This window comes from Delphinus delphis, chromosome 15 (assembly GCF_949987515.2).
Source record: "Delphinus delphis chromosome 15, mDelDel1.2, whole genome shotgun sequence".
Taxonomy (NCBI): Eukaryota; Metazoa; Chordata; class Mammalia; order Artiodactyla; family Delphinidae; genus Delphinus; species Delphinus delphis.
In genome coordinates this window covers 64,332,140-64,356,169 of record NC_082697.1, presented here as the reverse complement: position 1 = coordinate 64,356,169, position 24,030 = coordinate 64,332,140, and positions in this window count along the sequence as shown.

Below are 24,030 nucleotides of genomic sequence, written 5' to 3'. Positions count from 1 at the left end.
GCAGACACGGTAGTGATCTGGAGTACCTTGGGGGCACTTGAGGAGAGAGGCAGTCGCTCTTCCAAGGTGCTGACACTTGAGCAGCAAGGAGAAGACGTGTGAGTGCTGGTAAAGGGAGATCTACTCTGGCCAGGGAAGTCAAGGAAGGGTGTTAAATGCGACTCCACAACAAAAGTTATAAGGACACTCCCACCAAATTGATGTAAAATCGGGCTACTTCTCACAAGGGCAAGTCTACACAGCCTGTGCTGTGGGGCGTTGCTGCAGGGATTTATTTAGTGATGATTAACAAGGTGAAATTCACAAGTGGGAAATGAAACATGTTTTAACACAGTTAAAAGTCCTTACACTTATAATGATTATATCTAAGGATCAAATGTGATGATGGTAGACATGAAAATACTTCATGGGCCACAGAGCCCTGGGTTACTCATCCTGTTTGCTGATGCATCTCTGTGGGGTAGGCCGGGTGCACCCCCAGGTTCTCAGTCCAGTGCTCACTCTAATATTGCGTGGCTTTTGCTTCCCTGTAGCCCTGGGGGAGAGGCTGGCTGTCCCTCAGTGCTTTGAGAAAAGAGCACCATAGACATATGTCCCCTCTCCAGTCACCTGTGTTTCCCTTCCTTGGGCTCCACGTACTTTCCTGGTCACCATGGCGACTGTTAGGCATCCAGGTGTGGGCATCATGCCTGGCTTTGGGGTCTGAAACTCTCCCTGCTGCCCCTGGTTCATTCTTGGGTTCAGATGGTGATTTCTGGTTGCTCTGAACCAAGGGGGTTGAGAAAATAAGAGGCCAAGGCAAAAAAAGGGTCTGAGGTAGTAGTTCAGAGCTCTGGCTTGTGGAGTTGGGTGGATGCTGGTTGAATCAGGGCAGATTCAAATCCTGGCTCTGTCACTTGCTAGTTCTGTGACCCTGTGTCAGTATGGGTCCTCCAGGAAGCCAACATTGCTCTGAGAAGCAGTGTGCAAGAACTTCATTAGGGGAAGTGCTTGTGTGAATGAAGTCAGACTGTGGTGTGAATCTGCCCGTGAGTGAAGGAGAGAAGGAGAGAGAGAAGTGCCTGGAAGTGTCCACATTGTGTAGCCCGAGGAAGTTTGGGGCATCCAAGTGGCTGTCAGAGGAGCCCGTCTTTTCTAGGAATGAGCCTGCCTTAGTTTCCCTGTTGTACCCGACACTGATGGGGTGTGATGGATTTCAAATCCAGCAGGTGCATTCTCATGGTCACCACACCACTTAACCTCTCACAGGACTGTTTCTATGATCAGATGATACAAAGTGTGTAAAGCACATGAGATCTGGCATAGAGTAAGCCCTCAACATATCTTATTATTACCCAAATACTGTTTCGAAGTCAACAAAAAGAGTTTCCTTTTCCTTTTGTTACCAAGCATTCCTTACATCACAGGCTGCTAGTTCAGATTCCCTGTAAGTGAGTGGGCCAGGTGTTAGGCATTAGGGAGTGACAGGGTCTATGGTAAACTAGAGAGCACATGCCCCATTTAAAACATTTTGAAAAAGAACCTGATCCAGCCAAAGCAAACACATGTGTGAGCTGAATCTGGTCTGTGGTCCTCCAGTTTGAAACCTCTGCCTGCTATGCACATTGTCTAGAGTATTCCTGATATTGTGGCTTTGCACCAGCCAGGAGGTCAATTTAATTAAAATAAAAGAGAACAAAAATAGTTCGGTTGATTTTTTTCCCCCTCATTGACTAAATTTATGGTGTGTTTAACCAAACAGAGGGATCTGATGTGTTGGTTTTTGGTTTGGTACGCAGCTTTGATGTTGGCTTGTCTGAGAGGTTTAGAATGTGGATGTGGGGAGCTGAACAGCATGGGTTGGGAATGAGGTCCTCCCACTTTCCAGCTCTAGGATCTTGGGCAAGTTATGTGATCTCTGTGTAACTCAGTCTCCTGTTCTGTAAAATGGGGATAATAATGATATGTCCCTCATGGGGTTGCTACGAGGATTTAATACATGGAAAGAGCTTAGAACAGTGCCGGGAACATGGTAAGGCTGAATAAATATTGATGTTATTCTGGGGTTGGGTGAGGGAGAGAGAACGTGGCTTTTCTTCATCTCTTTGTTTCATGTAAGCCTAAAATTTAATGATCAGTGTAACACCCAAGTAGGAACGAGTTTCTTTTATTCTGGTGATATAATCATATATAATAATGCCACTTACGTAAGTTTCCTTACCTCCTTGTTAAATCCACCCACACTCTGCTCCACTTCACGCCGTTAAAGCATGAAGCATTCCTCTCTCTCCCAGAAGGAAAAAGATACCCAACTTTTTACTAGTTTTCACTTTAAAGCAGGGACCAGTGGGGGGTGCTGGGAAAAGTGGATTTGGCAGTGCTCTTGCTTTGGGGGAGTAGAGTCTTTAGTCTGGAAGCAGTGAGTCAGGCCTGGAGACCTCAGAGGAACCAGCGGAATCATGGAGCCAGAGGCAAACCGTGGCCTCCCCCAGATCAGGCAGGCTCCGCCTATGCCTTAGAGCAGGAGTGTCCAAGAGCCAGCCCTCTGCAGACAGACGCTAATCTGCTGTTTCCTTTCCTTCTTTCTTTCTTTTTTTCTTTTTTTTTGAATCTGAAACATGCTGTACATGTGATACATGCTCATTGTGGAAAGTGTAGAATATAGAGGGGAACAAAATAGAGTATAAAAGTCAGGATTTGTTCAGCTGTGTCAGAAATCAATCTCAGACTGGTTTAGGATATTCAAGAGAATACATAAGCTCATATAACAAGGATGTTCCAGGCATGAATCAGGTATGGCTCTGTCCAAGGCTGAAAATGCTGATGGGATACCATCTTCCTCTATTTCTTTCATTTCTCTGAAAGGCCTTCCCCAGATGGGGTAAAGGTGGACATTATTAGTCCCACATTAATCCATATCAATTGAACAACCTACTAGAAAGGAAATGTCTTCTAAGAGCTCAGGTAGAAAAGTCTCAGGGAGGGTCTTGATTGGTTGGGTGTGTATCACATATACATTCTTGAGCCAATCCCTGTGGCTACAAATGAAGTGCTCTGATTGGTCAGGTTAGTGAGCCAATGGCCCCGGGGGGTGGAATCAAGGCAAGTCTTACTTGAAATACAAGAAACAGGTTTCCCAGAGGAAGGAGGGATTCTGTTCCAGAAGAAAGAGGAGAAGGGGATGAATTGATCAAAACGATGGGTGTCACTATAAGAAGCAAATATTCCCACCAATTTCCAATACTCCCACCACCCAGAAATAATGACTTCTGACTTCTTTAGGTAGAACGTCCTAGAATTCCCTACCCTTTCCCTTATGTGTCTATACTTATAAGCATATATTAGACATATAGAACATTGGAATATCCTGTGCAAACTTTTGTAAGCTGATTTTGACTGCTTCATTCAAAAATATCAATTAGATATCTCAAAACCCAAGTGGTCGATTTCCTTGGTAGGAAAATTAAAGAATACAGATAAGCAAAAATGAAATATAACTTATGACTGGATGGAGCTGACAGTAAGACTCTTAAGAAGGCAAGTTAAAGACAGGGTTGAAATAAAGGCATTTGTTAGATCTCCTTTTATGACAGCCTATAGTCCTTCTTTGCACGGCTTTACATATTTATAATTATTATTTAATTATTTGCAATTTCTTATGTAAATTTATTTTATTATGAAATGTTTCAGGTACAGAAAACCTATAAAGTCTAATATAGTGAACAACCATTTACCCATCACTCAGCTTGAGAAACGTAGCATAACAAATACATTCTAATCCCACCGTGGACCCATCTCAATCTTGTGTCCTTCCTCTCTCCCTCCTTTCCCAGTGGTGACCTCAATCCTCCAGTTGTATTTTTATTCCATGCATGTTTTTATACTTTCATTGCATATGTATTATCTGTTATCAATATATAGTATTATGTTGCATATTTTAAAACTTTAAATAGAATCCCACTGTACATATCATTCCATGACTTGCTTTTTTTGTTAATTATGATTTTGCAATTTATCAAAGTTGTGTCTCACTCATTTTCTTTAGTGTTAATTTGTTACTGATAGCATTTCACCGTACAACTGTACCATGCTTTATTTATCCATTCTCCTATAAATGGACATTTAGGTTGTTTCTATTTTTCTGCTATTACAAACCTTGCTGCAGTAAACATTCCTGTACATTCCTCTGTGAAAAACCGATGGAGCTTCTCCAGGCTTAGGGTATAAACCTAGGAATGGAGTTGTTAGGGGCTATACATCTTCAACTTTACTAGATTTCACCCAATTGCTCTGCAGAGTTGTTGTACCAATTCCCACTCTTCCCAAAGGTACGTGAGAGTTCCTGTTTCTCCAATATTTGGCTTTGTCAGACTCTCCATCTTTACCAATTTGATGTATGTGAAATACAGGTCTTTCACACCCATTGTTAAGTCCTAGAGAGCTGGGATCATGTGTTGCGTTTGCCATGGTTTCCCTGGCACTTAGCCCAGCTCCTGGAACATAGTGGATACTCAATATTTTTTGGTTCACTGAGCAACACAGTTTTCTGCATGTAAAATCCCTTTGCAGTTTTCTGGAGAAGATGCCCATTCTCCAGGGAGTCTTACTTCTGTCTCATGCTTCTCACTTGAAAATCAGAAACCTCTCAGGGACTGAATGGAGAGAACACTTTTTGGCCACCCTATTTGGTTTCATTACAGCAGCAGTTCTCAAAACTTAGCCATGCATCAGAATCACCTGAAGGACTTAAAACTCTGATCACTGGGCTCCACCCCCAGAGTTTCTCATTCAAGAGATCTAGGGTGGGTCCAAGAATTCACATTTCTAACAAGTTCCTAGGCATTACTGATGCTGCTGGTCTGGGAAGCCTTTGAGAACCACTGTAGTTGAGAAACATTCAATCCAGACATTTTGGATATGTTCTGTGTGGAATGTACTTAAAGGGACTAAATGCAAAACTTGAAGTCATTTCCAAAGTGGACAGTGGAAGGAAAAAATGTCACATCCAACTCCACTTGGCTGGAGTAGGGAAAGGCCAAACTTGAATTCTGGGTCCCTAGAATGTTCAAGACAGATGATGGCCCATGCAGAGACTGATAGAATTCAGTAAGAATATACTGGGAAGTTTTCATCTACCCAAGAATCTTGCACAAGATTTCAAGCCAGGATCTTTTTTTCCACTGACACTCCTGAGACCATCCTGATCTTCTCTTTCCCCTCCTCCTCTTCTTCCTGTTCCTCGTCTTTCATCATCATCATCAGACATTAATTCAAGTGTAGGCTTGATGGTCAGGATACCATAATAAACATAGCTACCGTTTATTGAGGGCTCGATTGCAAGTACTTCTGTCAGCACCTGCTCATCTAATCCTCCCCCTAATCCAGGAAATGGGGTCCACTATTAGATCCATTTTGTAGGTGGAGCTTAGAGATTACACAGCCAGGAAGTGGCAGAGCTAGGCTCACACTCAGCTCTCTCCACCTCCAATGTCTTGTTTTTTCTACTCCTACACACTATATTTTTGTGTTTCTCAGTTTCGTCGTTCATTCATTCACCAAATATTTACTGAGCATCTGCTAGGCGCTAGGCACTGTGCTGACGATGTGGACACACAAGACAAACTCCCTGATATTATGGTGTTTACAGTATCCTGTTATTCTAATCTATAAAATGAGATGATGCTGTCCCTCTCTCAGAGCTGCTGTAGGGATTAAGGGAATGTATGCCTGCTACCTAGTAGGTGCTCAATAAATGTTGGCTCCTGATCTCCTTTTCCCCCAAGACCTGGTAGTTTTCTAGTCACATATGTAGGGGAGAACTGATGGAGACTATGTTCTCCTAGAATGAGGCATTGCACTGTCCTTAAAATTCATGCAGCCCATGCCCTATTGACCCACCTGAGCAGATGCTCATTTTCCTGCCTCTCTGGGCAAGACTCAAGTTCTCGCTCCCTTCTGCCTCTTCACTCTCCCATCTCCCTCCCCATTCTAGCCAGTATCTCAGATTATACCTGAGTCTCCATAGACCAAAGGTGGTGAGCAATGCTTTGGAAACTCTCTGTGCAATTCTGAGAGCTGAAAAATGGAGAAATATGGGCTCTAGGCAACTGATGTGATGGAGAATAGAGAAAGAAGATGAGAGTAACACGTAGCTTAGGAGGATGGGTTTGCACAGCAAAAGTAAGCAACAAATGTCTATGTAGGGGTATTTTCCTTCAAGCATCTGGAGCATTTGAAGAACTTGGGTAGGAGAAATCTACATTTTAGGAATCCAGGCTGCTATTTATGTAATTCCCATCTCCAACGGCTTTGACTCCACCTTTGCTGCCTCTGTGCTAGTCTTTTCTTTTTCAGGCTCAGTTTTAATGATTTCCTTTATTTATTTATTTTTTCCTAGGAAGAGGGTTTAACTCTGCAACATAATCCATGCACTTAAGCCAAATTGGAGATTTCTCATGACAGACAAGACAGTTCAGAAGGGAAATGTCACAGGAAAATTGTACATTTCTTTCCATAGACTTAGCAGAAGCAACACCCGTATTCCAGTAGCCAAACAGATGTAACTGGCATTTGGCATTTCCATCCAGATACCCCCTGTGGTACAATTTAGAAACTCTTAGCGTGGTGTCTGGAGCATATTTACATTCTATAAATAAGAGCAAAACATTCTTACTATCAAAACTTTCTTGTGAAAGCGTCTGAAGCTCATACAACAGTGTAGGGGAAGGGAATTCTCTAGCCCTGGCTCCAGCTCCTTGCCCTGCATCTCTGAGACTTCGGGAAAGTTGTTTCCCTCTCTGAGACTCTGTTTCCTCCAAATTTGGCAGGAGAGAGAAAACTAGGGGGAAGGTTGAAGAATTTTTAAAGCCCAAAGAGGTAGTAAATAATAACACATATAATATGCTATATATACACACTATGTAATATATACTATTTTATATATTTTATATGCACTATGTAACAGACTAATATACAAGAAACTCAACTATACTATACTACATGTAGCACATTATATAGTATATTCATACTATATATACATAGTATACTTATATATAATATATAGTATATATTATACATACTATATATTTATATATGCTATAATATATATACTAAAATATATAGAATAGAATTTATTATATAACATATGTAATATACTATAGTATACTAGGTATTATAAATTGTATAGTATATAATTATATAGCATAAAAACACTATGTAATACATACAACATGCTCTATTTATCACATATACTATATAGCATATGAATAGACATATCAAATATACTATATAGTGTTTATATTCTATAGTATATAATACATACTATATATATTATATAATGTATATGATATATATATACACCATACAATACACACTGTAATATAGATGCTATATACTGTAGAGTGTAATATATTATGCTAGTGTAATAGATAACATGCTGCTATTATATATCTATATAATATAGATACTATGCTAATATGCCAGTATTATATACTATGTAATATATGTATATAACCATCTTTCTCTATATTATACAATATGTAGTATGTTATATATTATATCCACTATATATAAATACTATATATTGTGCAATATGCCATATATCAGTATATAATAATATAGTAGAGATGAAAGTTTCTGTAAACGGAAAAGTCATGATTATTAGGAGATGCCATTATTCACACAGAGATGTAAATGACTGATAAGGTTTAAAATGTGACCCAGACTCATAATATTTTACCTTTTACCATTCTCCTTCGAAATATTTCTCTGTGTCTTTACTGCTCAGTGAATGGCACCATCCTTCCCCAGGGCGCTTGACAAAGAGCCAGGAGTCACTGCTGTTCCTCTTTCCCTTCCTCCCACTCCTACACCCTCGCCGTCCCATCCTTTGGTTCTGTTGGTTCTGCCTCCAAAGCACAGCCCAGGTACATCCAGTTCTCTGCCTCTCCCATCACCGCCCTAGTCCAGGCCCCCACCACTGCCTGCCTGGATGGCTACGGTATCTTCCTAGCTGTTCTCCCTGCTCCCTCCCTCGCCTCTTCATAACCCACCCTTCACACAGTAGCCTGAGTGATCCTTCAGGGAGTAAATCAGTTCACATTACTCCTCAGCTGAAAACCTTCACTGACTTTTCTATCATATTTAGGATAAAATCCAAACTCTTTGCTTTGGCCTAGGAGACCCTGTAGGAGCTGACTCCTGACATTTGACTTGGTCTGGTGTTACTCCCTTGACCTGCTTTGCTCACTCTACTCCTGCACACTGGGGACCATTCAACTGTCAGATATACTGTGCTTGATCCCACCTCAGGGCCTTTGCACTTGCTGTTCCCATTACCCGGAATGCCCTCCCCCCACGTACCTACATGGCCCTCTCCCTCCCTTCATTCAGGACTCTGCTCACATGTCACTTTATCAGGGAGGACTTTCCTGACCACCCTATAGCATACTACATCTGCCCTCCTACCATGTGCTATCTGACTATATATCTCATACTATATATAAAATCTGTGTATCTACATATATTATCTACTGTATATAACCTACATCCTACCTTCTCCAAATGAGAGAAAGGACCCAGAGCTTCTAGAACAGTGTGTGGTTAATAGCTGTGATTAATAATGGTCATAATTATTACTATTAATTTCTTTTAAATTTATTTATTAATTTTTGGCTGCATTGGGTCTTCATTGCTGTGCATGGGCTTTCTCTAGTTGCGGCGAGTGGGGGCTTCTCTTGTTGCAGAGCACGGGCTCTAGGCGCGCGAGCTTCAGTAGTTGTGGCATGTGGGCTCAGTAGTTGTGGCTCGCAGGCTCTGGAGTGCAGGCTCAGTAATTGTGGCACACAGGCTTAGTTGCTCCATGGCATGTGGGATCTTCCTGGACCAGGGCTTGAATCCATGTTCCCTGCATTGGCAGGTGGATTCTTAACCACTGTGCCACCAGGGAAGTCCCTAATTTTCTTATTATAACACTGCTGTGTGAGCTTTTTTTTTATGGCTGACTAGTATTCCACTGTATACATATATCACCTCTCCTTTTTCTTTTTTCTTTTTCTCTTTGGCTGTGTTGCAAGGCTTGCTTGTGGGATCTTAGTTCCCCGACCAGGGATTAGACCCAGGCCCTTGGCAGAGGGCAGAGTCCTAACCACTGGACTGCCAGGGAATTCCCACTGTGTGAGCTTTTAAAGGTTTTAGACAGTGAGAAATTATATAGCTACAGTTTAAGGAGGATTACTATGTACCACGCATGTGCTGAGGTTCATTTATTTATTTTTAACTCCATCTCATTTAACCCTTTACTATCACAGCAATACCTTGAAATTTGTATTATTTCAGGAGGGGATGTGAGCTCAGAATCAATTTTATTAATATTGGTAATAACAGTAGTAAGAGTTATTAAATGATTGAATGAAAGTACATGTGGCCTGTTCTGAAGCTGTTTTGCATTGTATCAGAAGACAAAGCATTCAGCTCCAAGAGCGCATTGAATGGTGAAAAATCAGGCAGTTTGGAAGGGGAGACATCTAGTTACTCCCAGAAGAGTCCTTATCCAGGGTTGACCTTGGAGGCACCAAGATTTATTTATTAGGGAAGGCAGCCTTTCCTCACCTCCACTGCCTGCAGATCCACGGCCAAAGAATTTGAGAAATGGCTCCCCTAATCCTTCAGTGCAATCTGTTTGCACTGGACGACAAGCATCCCTGGCATACAGGGTCTGTACCTTTCACCGAGTCAGTGATAAACCTTGAGCCAAATCGGAGTTACCAGCCTTGTTTCTGTCATCTGGGACCTTCCGACTCCGTGTGGTACACTCACACCCACATGCCCTTTAATTTATGACTTTTACTGAGTCTTTTGTGAAGTCATAAATTGACCAACTCTCCAGCTGGTTCGAGCCCTCATCAGGAAACTGTCATGGAAGTGAATCACCTTCTCAGCTGCTGCACTCTCCCCCAAGGTTCATTGTAAAGGCTGGGATGTTTCCTGCAACTTGCTTATAGAATCTGTCAGCTCTAGGCAGCCCAGACCCGCTAAGTCAAGATTTTTTTTTTCATTAAAAAAATGTAAAAGAAAAAGTGGAGAGGAAATGCTTGTATTTGGTCAGAGGCTCTTTCATCTTAGTACAGCATTCTGGAAAAGCCTTAGTTTCTGCGGTGAAGTAGATGAAGTTGACATATTTTAATTTCTGGCCCAGAAATATTCTGAGTAATTCCTGAACCAGGGATTTGGGGATAAGGCAGAGACTGACATATTCCCAAGGGTATCTGGGAACCAGCAACTTAAATACAAATGGGGATTGGACCCTGGTCTTGGGATGGACTTGGGTGGAAGTGATTTCTCTAAAAGCCTGGGGTGCTGGAGAATTCAGAACAGCTCCTCAGACACCTGTCAGGCCCTGTGCTGGGGGCACAACATGCATTATCTCATCGATCCCTCAACAGTCCTCTCTTTCATCCCCATTTTACAGATGGTGAAGTTGAGGCTCACAGAGCCTATAATTCAGTCTAGTGGATAGTAAGGAAGGCCAGGATTTGAATCCAGATCCTCTTTAATTTTATCATAATTCACTCATTTGAATGTATATTTCAGTGATTTTTAGTAAATTTAAAAAGTTGTACAACCATCACTATAATCCATCACCCACACCACCACCACCAAATCCCTTGTGCTCTTTTGAATTCAATCTCCATTCCCATCTTTAGCTCCAGGCAACCCACTAACCTACTGTATGTCTGTAAATTTACTTTTTTCTGGACATCTCATGTAAATGAAATCATACAATATATGGTCTTTTCATCTGGCTTCTTTTACTTAGCCAACAACATCCATGTTGTTGTGTGTGTTGGTAGTTCATTCATTTTTATTACGGAAGAGTATTCCATTGTATGTGTGTACTGCATTTTGTTTTTCCATTTACCAATTGATAGGCATTTGGATTTTTTCCACTTCCTGGATGTTATGAATAATTCTGCTATGAACATTCATGTGTCTTTGTGTGGAGGTATGTTTTTATTTCTTTTGGGTAGATTCCTAGGAATGGAATTGCTGGGTTTAATGGTAAGTTTATGTCTATCTTTATAAAAAACTACCAAACTGTTTTTACAGTGGCTCTTTCATTTTGCATTGAGCTCAGGTCCTTGTGAGTGTAAAGCGCATGTTCTTGCCCACTGGATTATGTATTATGTCTCACATTGCTCCATGCCATTACTAGTTTCAACAATCGTTGCTTGATGTCTGTCTGTGCTGGTCCTGGTCCTAGATGGTAGGAATAGAGAGATGAAAGAGATAGAGTTTGTTTTCTGCTTTCTGTGTTCAGTTGGATAATTCATCACAATTCTTCTGCCACATGACCTTGCAGTGTAGTAGATGAGTAGAGTGAATTCCCCACCCAGAACGTTGGGTGTTGGGAAAGGCCGTCTCTGTGTACAGTCTTTTGACCCCTGCTTGGCCATATAAGAATAGGCTTGAGCCTGGAATATTTCCTTACTGGGAGACAAAGAGCTCTCACAGCCTGTGCTGAGCTTATGGCCTTGGGAAGGACTATCTTCCTCTATTCCAGGCTTGATGTGTACTCCTGTGTTCTGCTAAGCGCATGCATCAGTGGCCCTCACGCATGCCCCAGCTTCCTGTATATCAGACCCTGGGAGGAAGGATTGGGGTCCTCGTGCTGCAGCATGACGTGGGGTATGTGTTGCATCAGATGTGGATCCTCTGGCCATGGGGGACTGGCGCATTGCACAGGGCTGCCTCTTGTGCACACTCCGTCTCCTCTCTTGCTGCAAGTAAAAAACGCTGGACCATTTGAGCCTGGTGTGGTTGTGGTCTGTTTTCAGTGGCATCGAATCATGCATGGTCTCTTTCTTGGGTGACCCTTGTCCACCTTTTAACTTTGGCTGCCCTCATGTTATACAGTTTATCCTGCCGCACAGCCTGACACCCAGAGAATAGTGAAACATGCTGTGGCCAATGGGACATTAACAGGTATGATGCAAACTGATGCCTCAAATGTGCTTGTGTGCTTTGGCTCACCTCTTTGCACTATTATGATCCATTATAGAAAAGCGTATCCTGGTTAGCTGCTGCTCCTTCAGCCTGAGGCTTAGAACAAGCATGGAGTGGAGTGGATCTGAATCCAACTCACAGCTTAAAGCTATGTGCAGTTTCCCTGTCTCTCCTGTTACTGAAGAGAAAGAAAAAAGGTGGTGGGTCATGTTGTTTCCACTGCTGGCCAGTGGGTGGCACTGTCAACCTGGGACAGCTTGGTTGCTGGTGTAAACACCTGCCCTTCTATAATCAGCTCTGCAATTCTGGGGCCAGGAATTTGCAAACTGCATTTCCTACGCTCCTCTGCCATATGGCTTCCTCTTAGGGTGCATTGGATGGAGATCAGAAGGTGGGAAAGCAGGGAGATTTCTGTAGCTGTAGCAGCAACAGGAGTGGAGTGATTCCGACTCCAGTGCCCCGGGTGGAGGCGGCACCTCTTGCGCGGTGCTAGCCCTGGTGGAGGTGGCCCCTCTTCGGTAGATACGGAAGTGACTGCGGTGGCGTCTCTGGTAGTACAGCATTAGGTGCAGGCTCACAGATCCAACCTAGGGGCGGCTTCTGATATCTGTCATCACCCCTTCTTTTTGCTTATCAGACCCTCTTTTCCAATTGATCTTACACTTATATCCAAAGCCTTATAATCAGTTTGTTTGTTTGAAATACCTAGAATGGTATCTGCTTTGCCGACACTATTGCTTTCTGAAGCATGAGCGTAGGAAACCATTGATCTTGGGGTGGGTGGGAGGCAGGGAATGATGAGAAATTGTCTACTTCTGTGTATGAGGAAAGCATTGGCTAACCCTGATCCTAAAGGCCCAGGAGGGTTTCCAAATCATATTATTAGTTCTTTTTTTGGTATCATGCTGCGTTGAATATAGCTAGTCAATGATTGGATGCCAGGTAATTGATGCTAAGACTTTTCTTGGGCCTTCTGATTTCTCGTTTACCCTGAAGATAACCTGAAACGAACCAGTGATATACCGAGTTAGTTAAACTGAGCATTATTCCGGGGATTCTGCTTCTTTCTCTCCCACCCTGGCCTCTAGGCAAGCCAAGTGCTAAGCTACGCCACCCACAGAATGGCGGCCTTCCTCCCCAGTGCCCTGGCCTTCCAGGCTTGCCCCAGCTTACCTGTTTTTCAGAATCCACGAGGTCCCTTTTATTGAAGCCCATCAGGATCCAGAGCTTTATAGACGACGTCAGGCGGAGTGAGGAAAAGGCACTCTGGCACAGCTGTGAAAACGTCTCCTGAGGTCTGCATCAGCCCCCAGGTCTTTGTTGATTACTTTAAGCAAAGCTCTTCAGTTTCTCTGCGGGGCACTTCTCTCCAAGTGACTACAATCAGGTTAGGCAGGTGGTCAGGGAAACAAGGCTGAACAATGGCTTTTCTGTTCAAGTTAGTTCAGATCAGCAAGAAGCCCTAAATCTGATTTTTTCAGCTTCACTTGGAGAGAAGGAAAAGTTTGATCACCCTGCTGAGGAGAAAAATAAGCCATTATTGCTCAAAGAAGGTACCTGTCCTAGATTTGAGGGGCACACGTTGTCCTGGATGGTTTCTGGGTCTCAGTGGGATGGCCTGTTGACCTCACCCCTGTGTACCTAGGAAGGATATGAATGAGAAGGTGGGTCCTTCATGGAGCCAGACTCCCAGGATCTGATTCCTGCAGCTTCTAGCGTCGCGTCCGCTTATCCACTTCCTCCAGCTCCCCATTAGAGAAATCTTATTTCTTTACACACCTGTCACACTGATTTCATTTCAGTCACACAACCCGCCTGGTCCTTACCACACAGGTTTGAAGAAGCTGTAGCAGGACCCCTTTCCCAGAACCAGGCAGTCAGTGTGCAAGCCCAGTTAGACTCACTGTAGTCATGTGCCTTTGGGCAAGTCACTTCACCTCTGAGAACCTCAGTCTCTTCACCTGTAAAATGGGGGTGACATTAGAGCCTGTGCTACGTACCTGGCAGGGTTGTGGAGACCATCAAAGGGAATGATATAATGTAAGTGTTGGGCAAACAGTAATTCTCAGCTGTCTGAGTTTGTGCCTGTTCTCTCACACATCAGAAACTGTGGCGGCACACAGAACAGGTTATATTTTATCGACCACTATTCAATTTTACCTACTAATCAACTGGTCGACCCTTGGATGACACCTGGACTGCTTAATGTGCTGACCAACGTCTCTTGTACATTTATACAAGAAAGGTCTTCGTTCTACCTTCTAAGCTATGGCTGCTCAAACTTTTATGTGCACATGAATCCCTGAGGATATTGATAATATGCAGATTCTGATTCAGTAGGTCTGAGGTGGGGCTGGGGATTCTTCATTTTCCACAAACCCCCAGGTCGTATCCATGCTGCTGGTGTGACGATCACACTTTGAGAAGCGAGAATCTGGAAAATATGGTATCTTTTCTTGGCATACTCTTGGTGTTATGCTCCACTTGTATTTACTTGTTTCAAGTTTAACTCCACCTTCTAAAATTTTGTGTGGCTCGTTCAGCTCAACAGAAATCAGACAAATCACTGTATCAGTAAGTAGCCCAACTGTAGGAAAAAAACAACTGAAGTTTGCACAAGGCCCAGAACCTGGCAGTGCACTGTGAAGGGCTCGTAGCACATCACTGGTGTCAACGTGGTACAGCAGGAGTGGAAGCCGTCACGCTGCTCAGGCCAGAGGTGGCCATTTTCCCTTTATGAGCAAAACCGCTAGAGCTTGCTCATTTTTGCCTTCCCAGGTGGCACTGACCCCCCGTAAACGTTTGATGAGCTGTGTCTTCAGTGAGTAGGAAATTAAGCAACTCACTCCCCCTGTTGGCTGTTTATTACTCCAAATTTCGGAAAAACAGATTATATCTTCTACAGAAGCTCTCCTCCTTTACACTGTTTTATTTCTTTCCACATACAGCTGAACTTGTCACCCAACACTGAATCTCCACCCATCTTGTCCTGTAAGTTCAGATTTATAAGGACAGAGCAGGGAGAGGAGCCTCAGGCTCGGGTGGTTGGTAGCTCCTGAAATAACCATGATGATAACTTTTAGTCTCAAGGTTCATATTGAAATCCAAATCTATTGTTCATTTAGAGGGAATAAGTGGTCCTCATCAGACTGGCACCCGTGCTTCTCTGTTTCTCCCCATCCACCCCAGAGCAATGGTGCTTCATGATGACTAGCTCCTTTTGACATGAACAAGTTCAGTGTCAAAGTGTTGGGTGACTCAAAAACTCATGCATCAAAAGATAGAAAACATTTTGTGTTTTTATATTATGAAGCACTGGGGAGTATAAGAATCGTCCTTCCTTTGATCCTCTCCTCAGTTTCCTTCCTCCCTCCCTCCCTCCCTCCTTCCCTTCCTCTCTTCCTCCCTCCTTCCCTCCCTCCCTCCTTCCCTTCCTCTCTTCCTCCCTCCCTCCCTTCCTTCCTTCCTTCCTTTTCACCCATATTTACCATTTTGTGTAACACCCATATGGTGGAGATTAGAAAATATCTTATTTTCTAATTCGAGGAGGGGGAAAAGGATTGAAAAAAAGGAAAATGGAAGGTAAATAAATTTTATAATTTTTGAAGTTGTAAGTGTCAAGATTTCAGGCTTTTATTTTACTCCCCACAAAGCAAGCTGGCAAATAAATAAACCCTGCAGGGACTGACACAAAATGAGCAAAGTTTTAGAAGCTTTTCCTCAGGAAAAAAAAAAGTGCTGATTTACAAGCAGGGTTATCTGTTGTGTGGATTTGGAAGGAGATGAAAATGTATCACTAGCCATCTAGACATTTGTCAAAACAACTGAATTCTATGAAGTGGAACAGGTGAACGAAAGAACCAATACCAGGGAAAGAGGTTCAAAATGGGCTCTACTGTGTCAGAATTTTTCTACAAAGACAGAGAAGCTTTCAGCTGTGTGGGATAAAGTGTCTCACTAAGTGAGAAACCAACAGACCTTGGGAAGAAGGGGCGTTCAATTTCACCTTGTAGGGCATGTGACTTTGTCAACTCGGGATGTGTGGTCAAACGCTCTTATGTTCAAACATGTCTCAGTATTCCTCAGCATCCTTCCTGGGTCCAGGGGCGCCTGTCTGATTCAGGTATTGAGTGCCTACTTCTTGGATATGAGGAGGGGTTCAGGATACCTTGATTTACAGTCCCGCTGTGACTGTTCACAGAGGGGAGAGGTAATTCCCCAAAGGGAAAAAGGGTGCTGTTATCAGAAGAATGAGGAGTGGATGCTGGTCACCTGAAAAAAATACCTCCTGTTCTTGGAGGATGATACTTGATTCCAACATTGAATTCACCTTCTGTTGATGTCACAGCTGTCTGATGAATTTTGGTCTGACATTCCATGCCATGTTTGTTAAAAGTGCATTTGCTCTACTGAAGCATGACATCCCAGGAGCAATGAGCACTCTTTTCTTTTTCTTTTTTTAATATTTATTTATTGGCTGCACTGGGTCTTAGTTGCGGCACATAGGATCTTTGTTTCGGCATGCAGGATCTAGTTCCCTGACCAGGGATCAAACCTGGGTCCCCTGCATTGGGAGCGCAGAGTCTTAACCACTGGACCACCAGGGAAGTCCTGCAATGAGCACTCTTAATACTCAGATCTTGGTTTCTAAATAGTATTGTCTATTAAAAGTTACCAGGGCTCCTTGGAGAAATGGGTGATCCCAGGGCTGGGACAGGAAAAGTACAAGGTATACCTGAAACATCCTTTTTTTTTTTTTTTTTTAATCGCAAAATATGAAGTGCTAAAAAAAAATGGAGGCATATCACAATGAAACAGAAGTTAGCCTGAAGGGGCTCTCACTGGCTAAATCTGGGATAATCTGAACATCTGAATTTAAAATGATAGTAGTGGATTTTAACAATAGACAGAATTAAAGGAGAATCCATGAGTCCAAACTGACATTAAGATAGAAAAAAAGACAAGAGAGGGAGAAGAGAAAGTGCTGAAGAATGTCAACTAATAAACGTAGAAGGAATGTTAGACTTAGAAACTCACATTTTTGTAACCATCAGTGAAATACCCAGTTCATGAAAGAATCAACAGCCTAGGCAGAAACCATTAGATGAAGTATTGCTGGGAAAAGTGTGGCATGAGCCTCAAAATATCTACCTACAGATCATTTATTAATTTACGATAAAGGTACCTTTAGAATGGAGAAATGTGCAGGCACCGCCTTAGCTGAGTAATCAAACTTATCATCATTCGCCTCCTGAGGTAAGATCACTGAGCGTGTCAGAGCAATACTTATGCAATATTCTTGCCAAAAATATAACCAGGAGGAGAAAATGCGATACATCCAAATTGAGAGGCATTGTGCAGAACAACTGGCCTGGACTTTTAAAAAATTGAGGACACAGTAGGGGGAAGGGGAAGTGGGGACGAAGTGAGAGAGTAGCATTGACACTACCAAATGACTAGTGGGAAGCTGCTGCATAGCACAGGGAGATTAGCTCGATGTTTTGTGATGACCTAGAGGAGTGGGATAGGGAGGGTGGGAGGGAGGCTCAAGAGGGAGGGGATATGGGGATATATGTATACATATAGCTGATTCACTTTGTTGTACAGCAGAAACTAACACAACGTTGTAAAGCAATTATACTCCAATAAAGATATTAAAAAAATCAATGCCATAAGAACAAACAAACATGTTTGAGAACTGTTCTAGATGAAAGAAGAATAAAAGGAAAGGACAATTAAATGTGATATATGATCTTTGATAGGGTCCTGGACCAAAAAGAAAATAATCCAGCTTCAAAGAACATTATAGAGACAATGGGAAAATTTGGATATGGACTGACTGTTAGTTAATTGTATTTTACTGATAGTAATTCTCCAGAGTGTGATAGTTGTACTATAATTTTATAACATAGTGCTCTTTTTTCTTAATTAAAAAAATATATATTTATTTATTTGGCTGTGCCGGGTCTTAGTTGCGGCATGTGGGATCTAGTACCCTGACCGGGGATCATTTTCTTTATCCATTCATCCGTTTATGGACACTTGGGCTGTTTCCACCACGTGGTATGTAATCTTTGCGTGTCCTTAGTTTTCTCTGACCTGTGACAATTTCTCATTCTTTCCTTGGTTTTTATGAACTCGTTAGTTTTGAGGAGGACTGGTCAGGAGTTTTGTCAAATGTCCCTCAATTTGGGTTTGTCTGAAGCTTTTTTTCTCACAATGCAGACTGGGGAATTTTGGGGGAGGAATAGGCCAGAGGTACATGCTACCAACCTGACATCTATAGTGATGCTGAACTTGATCATGAAGTTAAGGTCGTGTCTGCCAGGCCTCTCTACTGTAAGGTTATTATTTTCCTTTCCACACTCAAGCTGTTTTCTATATTTGTTAGAAGCCAGCTACTAAGTCCTGCCCACACCCAAAGGGAGTGGAATTGGTGGTAACAGGGATGTATAGATATTATCTGGAGTTTTTCTATACAGAAGAGTTGTTCCTTTCCCCAATGTATTTATCTATTCAACCATTTACTTAAATAAGTATGAACTCGTATATATTTATTTTATACTTTGGGTTAGAATCCAATGCTGGGCTATATACTTTGGGTTAGAATCAAATGCTGGGCTATTTATCCAATGCTGGGCTATTTATTTTTATTTTCCTGTGTGCCCCCTCCTTTTTTTTTTTTTGAGCATTTCCTTGTTTTTTGTCTCTATGAGATGCTCCAAGTTCGTTTTGTGTTTTCCAGCCTGATTCTATCAGCCATTTCTCCTGGGAGCCCTGGTTCCTTTCATAGGAGAATGGTATTGAGAAACCAAGCCTGGCAAGTGGGTGACAAACTCTATTTTTATTGCTCTTTAAACTTTACCCTATTCCCCATTAGACATAAGCCTCACCTTGGGCTTGCTGTCTTTCTTACCATTTTATCTCCTGTAACTAAAATATTAGTTATTTGTTGAATGAAGTTTATTGGAACACATTTTAGCTTTTTCCTTTTTTCTTTCAACATTGCCACTAAATTTACTTTCATGTAATGCTGTCATATAGCTAGATCAAGCAAGTGTGCACTGTCTTGGCTTCCTGTCATTATGAACTGACCGAGATCTCATATAATGAAGTCATGTATAATGCATTCGTCATGTATGTACTGCCATGCATGCATTTTACCAGCAGTCATCCGTAATCAATGTGTATTTGCAATTCACTGTTACTTGTTTGTATTCCTGGCCAGGGGCTTGAAAAGGAAAGATGCTTTGTTCCTCGTTCTCCTCCAGTTTGTTTCCTTCCACCCATTTCCAAATATCAAAATTGGATCAGTGCCTCAAGGCCTGACTCCAGTGTCATTTCCTTCACGTTGCCTTTCTATCTTCCTGTCTCATCTCTGAATCCTGTGAGTTCAGTGTTTGTACCTACCTACACAGTGGTATTTACATTTTATTAATTGTACTTATTTGTATATGTCATAATGCTCCTATAAGACTGTAAGTTAATCACAGGCAGGATCTATATCAGATTCAACTTCTTGCCTCCAAATAATAACGAGGAATCAACTGTTCAAAAGTAATTGGAAATTTTAAAAATTAATGTAACTTTTAATCTGATCAGCTATCATTAGTATGTAATGATAGCTAAATTCCAGGAGGAAAAAAAAAGCAAATAAACCAGCCGATCAAAAGGAATGGGAAACTATAAAAATTAAATTCTAGTGTTAGAATTACAGGTGATTTCTATGTAGAAGAGAGCTAAGGAATCTGAGACTACAGTGAAGTTCCCTTCTCATTCTTAACCTCTCAGATTTTGTCAAACAACAAAAACAGCAATACATAGTAACATCTGGCACTGAAGAGGGTATGGTGAAAAAGTTAAATATGTGCATGTGTATATATATCTATTGGAGAGGAATCTGACCTAGAATTACAAAAGATATACATACAAGAAAATTTATTAGTGTTGTTTGTAACAATAGAAATGTATATATGGTGAAAAAATATAGTAAAGTAAAACAAAAATATAAAAACAAAAAAAATTAGTAAAGTAAAACAAATTGGAAACACCTGAATGTCCATCACTAGCAAATGATCAGGTAGTTTGGTACATCTAAACTATGCGATGTTGTGTAGCTATTAAAAGCAAATGAGATCTCTAGCTGTTTTCCGGGAGTGAGGTCCATGGTGTGCTGTAAAGTGAGGAAAGGAAGGGATGGAGTGATGAGTAGAGAGCTCTTGCAAAAACACCAACCCCCTGGAAGTCAGTGCTAACAAGGAGAAAGGCGTGGGAAGAGACCAGCCAGATGGGTGGGGGCAGAGGTTATAACTCTCCCATAGGGTGACCAGGTAGCCTCTCACTCAGAAAAGGACGTGCTCACTTTCTTAGTCCATTCAGGCTGCTGTAAGAGAATACTATGCACTGGGTGGCTTATAAACAGCAGAAATTTATTGCTTGCAGTTCTGGAGGCTGGGAAGCCCATGATCAAGGCACCAGCGGATTCAGTGTCTGGTAATAACTTTCTGGTTCACAGGTGGTTGTCCTCTCGCTGTGTCCTCATATGGTGGAAGAGAAAGGGAAGCTCTCTGGGGTCTCTTTTATAAGGGCACTAATCCCATTCATGAGGGCTCCACCTTCATGACTTAATCACCTCCTAAAGGCCCCACTTAAAATACCATGACCTCGAGGGTTATGATTTCAATATATGAATTTGTGCGGGACATAATCATTCAGTCCATTGCACCTTGGCAGTGGCCATGATCTGTTAGTCTTATTGACTCCCATATGAAGATAACATCTGTGTCTAGTGCTTCAGAGGTCTTGGGTGTTGTTTGGGGATTTTGCTGTAGGTTGCTCATGTCATCATGGCATCTGGAATTTAGATGAGAGAGAAGCAATTCATGTTGATTAATTTTTTTGTTTGTGGTGTTTGAAAACTCTGAGCTTTATCTTTTAGAGGGGTGTGATTAAAAGGGCTGAGTATCAGCCTTCCCCTTTTTACTTAATTAGAAAGGGTTTATAGAGCAGTTAAAACGTCGTTTTATCCATACAAATGGGTGCCCATTCAAATGGATGACACACATCTGAAAGGATGCTCAGACTCACCAGTGTCAGAGAATTGTAACTTAAGGTAACAATGAGATATAGCTCTCAGGCTGGGAAAGAAATGGAAAAGACTAATTACATCTCCTACTGGTGGGGTAGCAGGGAAAGGATTATTCTTTTATATCGATGAAGAAAAGAATTCATTCAGCTGTTTTGGCCACATTTATTCAAATTAAAACATGCAGATTACTTGAAATTATTAAATAATAAAGGTAATAAAATACATGCAAATTTTAAAGAATAATGATAAAATGAGCATTCATGAGCCCACTTCCAGCCTGAGAATTGGATCATCACCAATGCTGTTAAATCCCCTGGCAAGCTCCTCTCCAGATAACCACAATCCTATTTTCTTGCTTTGTTCTATTAAAAATAGTTTAAAAGAAATACATATACTCTTTGATCCTGCAGTCTCTCCCCTGGGACTCCATCTCATAGAAATAAATAGCCATAGTACATAAGGACATTTGAGGAGTGGATTTACAGCAGCATTGTCGTTATTTGGAAAAAAGGGGACACAACTGCATGCTTGTTAATGACTGAATAAATTACAGGACATCCACACCATGGAATTTTGTGCAGCCATTAAAAGCGATGAATTAGAGTAATACCAGATGCCTTGGAGGGCTTTCCATGGCATGTTGTAGAATGAGAAAACAGGAACAAGGAGTGTGAGGAAAATGACAAATGCCCATGTATTGCATAGAGTGTGTAAAAACATATAATTGCGTGTGACTACATGAATATGGAGACAAATTTAGAAGACTATACTCTAGGTTGTCAGAAGGGATTACTAGAGCGGGGGAAGAGGGTGAGATGGGAAGGGAGGGAGGATTGGACAGGCGAGCAAAAAGGGAAGGAGAAAAGCTTACGTGGGTCTCAGTTGCTTCATCAGAGAAGCAGGGATAAAAATTCCTGTCTTTTTTTGTCCTAGGGCCTTATGTGAAGATTTCACAAATGATGCAAAAGCTTTTTTGAAAATGTTCAAGGCTCTGCCCAAATGTGTGATTGTAGGATTTATTATCCTACGTGCAGTTGGTAATTATAATAGTGATGTGGTATTGAGACAATAATTTTATTGTTCTAGGCCTAACATGTTTTTATGTATTAGACAGGGATAATGAGAACTAACCCAAATGATGGCTGGTGTCCTTCCAGGTGAACTAGTAAAATCACACTGCCTGGATGCCCATCGGTCTGTATATTCCTGTCCTCAACCACGGCAAGGTTCAAAGTATGACCCATTTGGCCCGATTGCTGAATCATTCCCCGCTTTGGGTGTTTCACCCAGACCACCTTCAAAACAATTTTGCTGAGTTCGCCAAAACTGGAGTTGTTTACTTTCTCAGGGCCACACCACCTTGGGTTCTTTGGATCACGATGAAATGAAGGTCGCCAGGCCATGTGGGATATACACAGTGGATTCATTTGTTAGGGCTGCTGTAACAAACTACCACAAACTGGTGGCCTAGAACAACAGACATTTTTTCTCTCCCAGTTCTGGAGGCCGGAAGCCCAAAGTTGAGGTGTCAACAGGGCCACGTTCCCTCTGAAGGTTTTAGGGGAGGATCCTCCCTCTTAGCTTCTCTTGGTGGCTGGCAGTCCCTGGAGTTCCTTGCCTCGTTCCCATCACTTGGATTTCTGGCTCCGTCTTCACGTGGGCTTTTCCCCTGCATCTCTGCGTCCAAATTTCTCTCGTAAAAGGATGCCAGCCCTCCTCCGGTATGATCTCATCTTAACTAATTACATCTGCAAAGATGCTAATTCCAAATAGGGTCACATGCTGAGGTTCTGGGTAGACATGAATTTGGGGGGACACTATTCAACCCAGGACAGACACAAGAGAGGGTGTCACACCCTATTCCCTGCTTTCTGTCTTCTGCCTGAAGGTGGGCTTCTCATGGAGCCCCAGAATTGACATTACCCAATCTGAGATGAATTTCAGTGGGTTTTACTAGAGATCTGTAGCTGAGCCCCTTCAAGCATGACCAAGCCACCATGGTGAGGAGGGGCGTGGGGTGTGGTGGAATGCTTGGGACACTTTTACTGTTGCCTTTGGGTGGGAATAATGGACCTCTGGCAACACCCAGTCACCATCTTTCTTGACGTTCTTTGGTACTCTGATGACCAGGTTTTTCCTTAATTTTTATAGAAACGTGAAAAACAAACATGAATTCTAAAACTAAGAGACACTTAGGGGACAAAGAACCTTTCGGCACAGCATAGTCATTAAACAAATTCAAATTTTCAGCCAAGGACCTCCAGGCAGTGTCCAATCCCTGCTACAGAGCAGCTGCTAGTTCAATGGAAGGAGCTTGAATACCACGGTGGTCCTGCCTGGAGCCAGTGTCTGTTAGTCTTGTTTCCTTCCCACCAGACAAAAAGGAGACTTACACATGGAGACCTGCTGAGGTGCACTCAGGACTCTCCTGCAACAAAAAGTGAGGTTGCACAATGAAAACCTCAAGGAAAGGTTTTAAAAATTGTGCCAGGTGTGTCAGTAATCAGGACAAATCTTTTTATTTATTAATTTTTCTATTGTGGTCGAATACACATGACATAAAATTTACCATTTAAGCCATTTTAAAGCGTATAATTCGGTCCCATTCAGTGCATTCACAATATCATGCAACCATCACCTCTACCTAGTTCCAGACTATTTTCATCACCCCAAGAGAAAATCCAGTGTCCATTAAGCAGTCACTCCCTATCTCCCTCTCTTTCCAGCTCCTGGCAACTACTAATCTGCTCTCTGTCTCTATGGGTTTGTTTATTCTGGATATTTCATGTAAATGGAATATGCTACCTTTGTGTCTGGCTTCTTTCACTGAGCATCATGTTTTCAAGGTTCATTCATGTTGGAGCAAGTGCTTCATTCCTTTCTGTGACTGAACAATATTCCATCGTATAGATATAATACATTTTATTTATCCCTTCATCAGTTGGATAAGCCTATTTTTA